The sequence below is a fragment of the Echinops telfairi genome, unplaced genomic scaffold (assembly GCF_000313985.2).
Source record: "Echinops telfairi isolate 266 unplaced genomic scaffold, ASM31398v2 ScPeMD7_7;HRSCAF=31, whole genome shotgun sequence".
Taxonomy (NCBI): domain Eukaryota; kingdom Metazoa; phylum Chordata; class Mammalia; order Afrosoricida; family Tenrecidae; genus Echinops; species Echinops telfairi.
Window position 1 is genome coordinate 29,443,273 of NW_022103904.1, and position 9,558 is coordinate 29,452,830.

The following is a 9,558-nucleotide window of genomic DNA, read 5'->3' on the forward strand; positions in this document are numbered from 1 at the left end:
GAAAGCTTAGACCACATAAACTTGGACCAAGAAACCGAGCAAGTGGTGTGTGTATGTGTGTGTGTGTGTGTATCCCCACCCCTACCATGCAAACCAACCAACCAAAAATCCCCAAACCTTAAAAGTGTATATCTGCTTCCTGACATCACAGCAAATCAAAAATTGCATGGGATATACTTTGTGGAAGGCAAAAAGCCGTTTAAGTATCAGGAATATAACTCATAATCTTGCTCAAAGTTATGTGAATATCAGATATCATCAAATTTGTGTTTTAAGTAGTCTTTCATGACCTTGGCAATTGGTAGCTCGTCAAGTAGTTTCAGGTTTTGAAGGCATATACACTGACAAATTTTAATTCGGCACAGGTCCTGCAAGTTTCTGGGCTGCCCTAAAAAGACAGAAGTATAAATGTTACAAAGCTACAAAGCATAGCATTGAAGGCAAGCTTCTACATTTTAAAAATAATCACTTCTTTCTCTGTGAAGTGACTTTACACGCGAAGGACTGGGCAGGCAATGTCACCTGAAAAGTGGCAAGAGGGCCCTTTCTGTGATATCAGTGCAATTCTTTTTCCAACCCTGGAATGGGAGGTACTCCACCCCCGCGCCCCTGCCATTTTATAGATGAGGATACTAAGACTTAAAGATTCAAGTAAATTGTTCCACGTCAGACAACTAAGCAAGGTGTTAGATTGAAACTGAAGTCAGTTTTTCTACTTCTTAGCTCAGTGTCTTTTCTGCTACAAATCAGGAAAATTCTACTCTCTCCTGGCTTGGACTCTTATATGTTGGGTAAGTAAACTTGTGTGAGCAAATTGCTGCATTTCTCATGGCTCGGCTTCTTCCTCTCAAGTGTGACTCAGATGCTCTCTGCAGGCGCCTCCTGGAGCTTCCCCAAATGACACCGCCCACCTGCTGATCCTGATTCTGAAGGGGCAAAATCTAGACGAGGGCTGAGAAAGGCAAGCAAGGATGGGGTTGCAAAAGCACCCCAAATTATTCTGACTTTATGTTTCTGAAATTTCAAGGCCTGGCTACCTGCCAATAAAAAGTGTGCTGTAACTTAACACAGTGGTTCTCAACCTTCCTAACACCATGACCCAGGTCCTCATGTTGTGGTGACCCCCAACCATAACATTATTTTCATTGCTACTTCATAACTAATTTTGCTACTGTTATGAATCAAGCGACCCCTGTGAAAGGGTCATTCGACCCCTAAAGGGGTCACAACCCACAGGTTGAGAACCACTGACTTAACATAAAAAAGAAAAAAACAAAAATCCAATCTCCCCCTTTCAGATGTATCGAGCAAAACTATATACAAGATCATATACACAAGCAAAACTTTTCAGCAACAGCACTGTTTGAAATCACATAGATTATGACTTAAAATTGAACAGTAATAACAAAAGCTAACATACACTGACCATTTATTCTGTTCTATGTACTGTTATAAACTCGTGGCATGCAATAACTCCTTTCACCCTTTTAGGAAGGACAAACTTTGATCATCCTCCCCATTCCACAGACTTCCTGAGTCTCAGAGACATTAAGCAGCAGGTTCAAAGTCGAGTAGAATACCAAACTTTAGTAGTTCTCAAACTTCATGGTATCAAAACCTCTAATACTTTTAAGCATTATTGAAGATTCAAAAAAATTTGGTTTATGTGGCTTAAATTGATCACATTGGAAGCTAAAATAGAAATTTTAGAATAACTATTAAAGTATTTACATATAACAAAAACTAACCCATTAGATATTAATATAACTAACATTATGAACAATAATTGTATTTCCCAATACACCCCCCCCCAAAATCAGTGATAAAAAAATTACACTTTCACATTTCTACAAGCTCTTTATGGTTTGGTTTAAGAGAGGATAGTCAAATTCTCTATATGGTTCTACATTCAATTTGCTTTGATAAAAACCACAGCATGTACACGCACAAAACAATGAATATGAACAAGTATGATACTAATACTATTATGAAAATCATTTTGATCTTACAGAGACTCTGTAAGGGTTTCAGAGATTTCTGGGTCTTAGGGAAATCCAAACCACACTTGGAAAAGCTATGCTGTACTGAATATTTTATCCCTTGCTTGAACTGTACTTGTTTATAGTGGCAAACATGATGGAAAATTAAGAAACTCATTATATATGAAATGGCTCCATCACACTCAGACTTCTGCTCTTTAAGGCTCTAAAGACCATGTACTTTCCAAGAGAGTTGTTTGATATGTAGTCTCCTAATGGAATCATAACAGAACCTACTGCTTTCCTAGAAATCTCTGGTAACTACTAGGTGCATGTACATCTGCAGGTGTTTGTAGTAGGAGCTGCACATGAACATGACACACACACACACACATACTAATGTGTCTCCTAGTGTGTCTATCATCTTCACTTGTCAGATCTCTGACATTTTATCAGGGGTCAAAGGTAGGTTCCCCAACAGCCATTCTCATAGCTCTCACTGGGGCTCTAAACAAGGGAGCAAATTCACCTGTACTGATGCTGAGCTTTCTTCTTTTATGACATGTCCCATGGGAGTACGACCATTGCTGCCTCCAGGTGCCAATGCCTGGCACAGGACTCAACTAACACTAGAAGTTGGGTGAAGGAATAGGTTCTTCCTGTAAATTATAAACGCATCATTCATTGTAATACTTTGAAACATCAACAGCAAATCATTTTCTAATCTGTTTTGAATTGCTTTCCCTCACCATTTAGGGACTACATGAGAATAAGTTATGACTGTCATTTTAGTTGATCTTGTAACACAAACGAATCCTTTTGTTCAAAAGAATTTGATTTTCCTCATAGATAGCACTTTCAAGTATTATCTTACTAAAAAGAACCACCACAATACAATCAGGTGAAAAACAGATGTGGATAGAATTGACATAGGCGGGTATTCCAACATGTTACAAAATCAGAGAAACATTTATTAAATGGAACTATCAAAACATGAAGCCATTGATTCTTGATATATCCTCCATCTAGGTCTATAACATATTCCTGAAGGTAGTATTTCCGGCTCTTGAATCCTTCCCTGAGGAGTACACAGCATGCCCAAACAGAAATTTTGTCATTCTAGAGGGTCTCAAATCATGTTCCTTGTAAAACGTTGAGTTAAGGGAACAAACAAAGTGTGAATAGGCAAGATTAGGACTGAAAGGTCGATATGTACGATTTCCCAATGAAAACATCATAGGACAGCCTTTGCTACCCTTGAAGAATGAGCAGGTATAATGTCACATTGGGGGGAAATATCCTTGGTGTAACCTTTCTGCCACTTTTCTCAATCAATGCTGCTTTCCATTTTCTTAAAAGTTCCTTAGGCCCTATGATTACCCTGTATCCTTTGAGAAAACTTTTCAAGATTACTCCTTACGAATTCCTGAAGCAGAATCCAGGACAGATAAGCCCCTCAGGACCAATAATGAGAGTAGCAATACCAGGAGGGGAAGGGGATGGTGGAGGGGGAGAGGGGGAACTGATGACAATGATCTACATATAATCCACTCCCAAGGGGGACAAACAACAGAAAAGTGGGTGAAAATAGACAGGGGTCAGTGTAAGTTATGAAAAATATAATGATTTATTAATTATCAAGGGTTCATGAGGGAGGGAGTGGGGGGAGGAGGGGTGAAATGAACTGATATCAAGGGCTCAAGTAGAAAGAAAATGTTTTGAGAATGATGATGGCAACATATGTACAAATGTGCTTGACACAATGGATGAATGGATGGATTGTGATAAGAGCTTTAAGAGCCACCAGTAAAATGATTTTAAAAAATCTAGATATCAATTAAATTAAATAAGGACTTTCAGTTTAAAAAACAAATAAATTCCCAAAGTAGTCTCTATAACCTCATGAGATAACCACTCTGCCTTGAATTTAACTGTCTCACCAATCCCCTCAAAATCCAGTTTTGATTTGGCCTTTTTTTGAAGGCACTCTAATGAGAAAACATAAAAAGTCATCCACTGATCGAAGAGACATGTTCAAACATGCTTTGCTTGTGCTGCTAACCACAGCCACTCTACGGGGAAAAGACGAAGCTCTCTATCATCCTGAAAAGATTTACAGTCTCATAAACCTGATGGTGCTCGTACCTCTGTCCTTATAATAGGGTCGGAATTGACTCAACAGCACTGAGTGTGGTTTGAGTTTGTTTGGAAGATGTCTGTTCATGCTTGAACTGGCACCTGAGTAGCAATTATCTTTTGATTTACCCTCATATATGCAGAGGTAGTATTTATGTGATAGGCTATGATCTGCAAGGTAGCAGTTCGAAACCACTAGCTATTGCTCAGGAGAAATTTGGGGCTTTCTACTTCCATTAACAGTTACAGTCTTAGAAAGTCACAGGGGTAGTTCTGTTTCATAGGGTCACTAAGAGTCGGCATTGACTGGATGGCAGTTAGCTAGGTATACTTAAGTGAAAACATATCAGCCAACAAATTGATAAAAATAAAATTGCATTTGCTTATCTAAGGTTAAAAAAAAAGGATTAAGAGAATACGTTGTTGTTATTAGGTGGCATTGAGTGGTTTCCAAACCATAGCGACTATGCTGTGACCGAGTAACTATGCTCTAACAACAGAATGAAACACGCCTGGTCCTGGGCCATCCTAACAGCTGTTCCTATGCTTGAGCCCACTGTTGCTGCCACCGTGTCAATCCATCTTCTTGAGGGCCAGTCTCTTTTTCTCTGCTCCTCTACTTTACCAAGCATGATGTCTTTCTCCAGGGATTGGTCTCTCCTGAAAACACGTCCAAAGTACTCTAAGATGAAATCTTGCTATCCTTGCCTCCAGGGAGTATTCTGGCTGTACCTCTTCCAAGGGAAATTGGGTTGTCCTTTTAGCAGTCCATGTTACTTTAGTATTGTTCTCTAGCACCACAAGTGAAACACATTGATTCTTCTTTGATCTTCATATGAGGCCATTGAGAATACCATGGCTTAGGTCAGGCACACTTCACTCTTAAAGGGGAACATCCTTGCTTTTCAAAACTTTAAAGAGATCTTGCGCAGTAGATTTACCCAATGCAATGTGCCTTTTGTTCTTGACTGCTGCTTCCATGAGCACTGATTGCGGATCCAAGCAAGACACAATCTTTGACTATTTGAACTTCCTCCATTTATCATGATATTACCTATTGATCCAATGGTGAGGATTTTGGTCTTCTTTATATTGAGTTGGTCTTCTTTATACCGAAGGTTACAATCCTCGAACTTCCTCAGCAAGTGCCCCAAATCCTTCTCGATTTCAGCAAGCAAGGCTGTGTTATATGCATAGTGCAGGTTGTTAATAAGCATTTCTCCAGTTCTAATGCCACATTCTTAATATAACCCAGCTTGTCTAATTATTTGCTCAGCATACATACTGAGTAAGTACAATGAGGGGATATCACCCTGTTGCACACCTTTTCTGATTTTAAACCATGCAGTACTCCCTTGTTCTGATCTGACAACTACTTCTTGGTCCGTGTACTGGTTTTGCAAGCGTAAAATGAAGTGTTCTGGAATTCCAGTCTTCTCAAGGTTATCCAAAGTTTGTTTTGATCCACACAGTCAAATGCCTTGGCATAATCAATAAAATATGAGTAATTATCTTTCTGGTATTCTCTGCTTTCAGCAAGAGCCATCTGACATCTGTAATGATATTGCTTGTTCCACATTTTCTTCTGAATCTGGCCTGAACCTCTGTAAATTCCTTTCACTGTACTGCTCCAACTGTTGGATGTTCTTCAGCAAAAGAGAATAGGTTGCCTGTTGGGAAATCGTCTGATAGACTCATTTGGGGACAGAGTATACTCAACCAATGACCACAGCTATATTCTACACTTTGACATTAAGACATGCAGTTCTAGGTGTTCCTTTTCTTGAAACAGGTTAGGGAAAGAATGCTAGTTAATTTCCAAGGCTAGGTCGATAAAGTTTACACATAGTTTTCACCAGGCTCTTAGGACACTCACTATTGGAGCACAGCCACCATGACACCATGAAGCCTAAGCAGCCTATAAAAACGGCACTGAGGTCACTGTGAAACATTCCTGGCTGAGTGCCCAGTCAACAATCAATACCAACTTGCAAGCTATCTGAGCAAGCCACTTTGAAAGCAGAGAATCTTCATTTAAACTGCTCCCAAAGGCATTGTGCAGAACAGAGATGAGATGCCAACTGCATATATGTGATTAAAATAATTTACTACTGTTTTAAGCCACTAAATTTTGAAGAATTAGGTAATCAAGTGATATTTTGTGACTTGAAGAGGGGCGGTGTCCTAATAAAAATTAAAAATAAATATGGTTTTGACATTAGGATGAGGCAGTTGAAGAAGCTGGAAAGATATTGAGAAAGTTATGAGTGGAAACCTACTGGGCTTTGAGGCAAGTGTTAAGTAGAAGCCTAAAGGAGCTTTAAGGAAGCTGAAAGGTCTTTATGAGGAAAAGAAAGTTTGAAAAATATTTTAACTCTTGTTCAGTAACACTGTCACCTACAGTAAGCTGGAAAATTATAAAAGTGAGGAGAGCCAGTTAAGGAAATTTCCCAGACAGATTATTTGAAGTGTCACTCGTTTATTTTTCAAGTCTATGATAAAATCCAAGAGGGTAAAGAGGCACTAGAAAATAAGTGATTACATTCAAAAGGGCCAGGTCTTCCTGGGTTCTATAGTAGAAATGCTTTCCACTTTAGGCAAATGATTCTCAAACTCAGAAAAAAAACCTTCAGGCCAAATCAAATGGAGGGTGAACCAAACGATTTTTGTTAGTAACTCAGAAAGACCTAAGGGATTATCTCCTAGAACCTTCACCCTGATAAAAATTGCACAAAGGTCTTAAGCACATATTCAGAGATTCTATTCATTATCTAGTAGGACCATGAAGAACTCTCAAGACACTGTCCCACAACAGTCTCTCAGACAAAAGCAGAGAAGGGTTTTTGTCTAATTTGAGTATATTATCAATACATACACAAAAAACCCACAAAGCCTTAACAGTCAGCTTTTATTGAAAGGAACAAAGAGTGTGTAAAAAGTTTGGGCCCAATGTGAATGGGATGGGGAGGGTAGAGATCCAAAGGCCATCTGTAGACCACTGGACATCCCCTCAAAGAAGGGTCGCAAGGAAGAGATGAGCCAGCCATAGTGCAGTATAGCACTGATGAAACACACAACTTTCCTCTAGTTTTTTTAAAAAAAATCATTTTATTGGGGGCTCATATAACACTTCTCAAAATCCACACATACATCCATGGTGTCTAGCACATTTGCACATTTGTTGCCATCATCATTCTCAAAACGTTTGCTTTCTACTTGAGCCCTTGGTATCAGCTTCTCATTCTCCACCCCCCACTCCCCCCTCCTTCATGAATGCTTGATAATTTATAAATTATTGTTATTTTGTCATATCTTACACTGCCCAACGTCTCCCTTCACCTACTGTTCTTTTGTCCATTCCCCAGAAAGGAGGTTATATGTAGATCCTTGTAATTGGTTCCCCCTTTCCACCCAAACTTTGTTCCACCCTCGCGGTATTGCCACTCTCGCCACTGGTCCTGAGGGGCTTATCTGTCCTGGATTTCCAGTGTTTCCAGTTCCTATCTGTACCAGTGTACATCCTCTAGTCTAGCCTGATTTTCAAGGTATAATTGGGATCATGATAGTGGAGGGAGGAGAGGAAGAATTTAAGAACTAGATGAAAGTTGTATGTTTCATCGCTGCACCCTTCCTCCCCCCCCACTATCATGACTTCAATTCTACCTTACAAATTTGATTAGACCAGAACATGCACACTGCTACAGATAAGAGGCCACACACAGAGAATCCAGGATAGATAAGCCCCTCAGGGCCAACAATGAGAAGAGAGATACCAGGAGGATAAAGGGAAGGTGGGGGGAGGAAAGGGGGAAATTGATCACAAGGATCGACATATAACCCCTTCCAGTGGGTCGAACAACAGAAAGTGAAGGGTGACAGAGGATGATGTAAGATATGAAAACAATAATCTATAACTTATCAAGGGTTTATGAGGGAGGGTGGGCAGGGGAGGAAGGGGGCAAATGAGGAGCTGATATCAAGGGCTAAGTAGAAAGAAAATGCTTTGAAAATGATAATGGAAGCATATGTACAAACATGCTTGACACAATGGATGAATGTATGGATTGTGATAAGAGATGTGAGAGCCCCCAAGTTTGGGCCCTCAAACTTCTATGGGCAGAAGCAGGTTAAGAAATACTCCAATGCAAACATGGGTGACATACATGAAGAACCGAAAACACAGCTCCTAGGACTGAGCTCTAATCATGTATTGGCAAAATGTGTCAGGCTGCATTTTAGAATCGCCAGTGATCAGTGCAAATTATAGAATACAGAGAATTCAGCCCTGGTGGTATGGTGGTTCCATGTTGGGCTGCAATCTGCAAGGTCAGCAGTTTGAAATATTCCTGTAAAGAGTGAGTCTCAGAAACTCACAGGGGAAGTTCTACCCTGTCTTAGAGGGTTGATGTGGCTTGGTATCAATTCAATGACAATGAGTTTTATTTGTGTTATTATTTCCATCACATGCTAATAAAATTTTGCTGAAGATTATCAAACAACAGTTGCAGCAGTACAAGGAGCTGCCAAAGGTTCAGCCCAGATTCAGAGGAGGACATGAAACAAGGACTATTACAGCTGGTGTCAATTGGATCTTTGCTCAAAGTAGAGGATACCAGAAAGATGCTTCCTTGTGTTTCACTAACCATACTCAAGGATTTTACTGTGTGTATCATAAAAAATATGGATAACCTTGAAAAGAATGGAATTTCAGAACACTTGATTGTGCTCATGTGGAAGCAGTACATGGACATGGCAGTCATTGTAACAGAACAAGGGCATACTACCTGGTTTAAAATCAAGAAAGATGTGCATCAGGGCTGTATCATTTAACCATACTTATTCATTAAGTATGCTGAGTACCGTAAATCATCAGACAAGCTGGAATATAAGAAGAAGAATGCAGCATCAGGATTAGAGGAAGGCTTAATACCCACCTGCGATACACAGATGCTACAGTCTTGCTTGCTAAAAGTGAGGAGGACTTGAATCACTTACTGATGAAGATCATGGATTGCAGCCCTCAGTATGGATTATAACTCAATGCAAAGCAAAACAAACAAAAATTCCCACAGCTGGACCAATAGGTAGCCTCATGATAAACAGAGAAAAGATTGAAGCTGTCAAGCAAAGATTTCAACTTGCTTGGATCCACAACCAATGCTCATGGAAGTAGCAGGCGAGATCCAACTACACATTACATTAGGTAAATCTGCTGCACAAGAACTCTATTTAGTATTCCAAAGCAAAGATGTTACTTTGAGGACTAAAGTATACCTTACCCAAGCCATAGTATTTTCAAGTGCCTCATGTCCATGTGAAAGTTGGACACTGAATAAAGAAGACTAAAGAAAAATCAATGCATTTGAACTACAGTGTTCGAGAAGAATATTGAAAGTACCATGGACTGCCAAAAGAACGGTGCCCGGCTATCAAAAGATATAGC

The 9,558-nt window shown here is 39.7% G+C and overlaps 1 pseudogene; it reads right to left on the reverse strand.

The window, feature by feature from the left end:
- Positions 1 to 248: 248 nt before the first annotated feature.
- LOC101664534 overlaps positions 249 to 9,558 on the reverse strand; it is a 33,175-nt pseudogene continuing 23,865 nt past the window's right edge.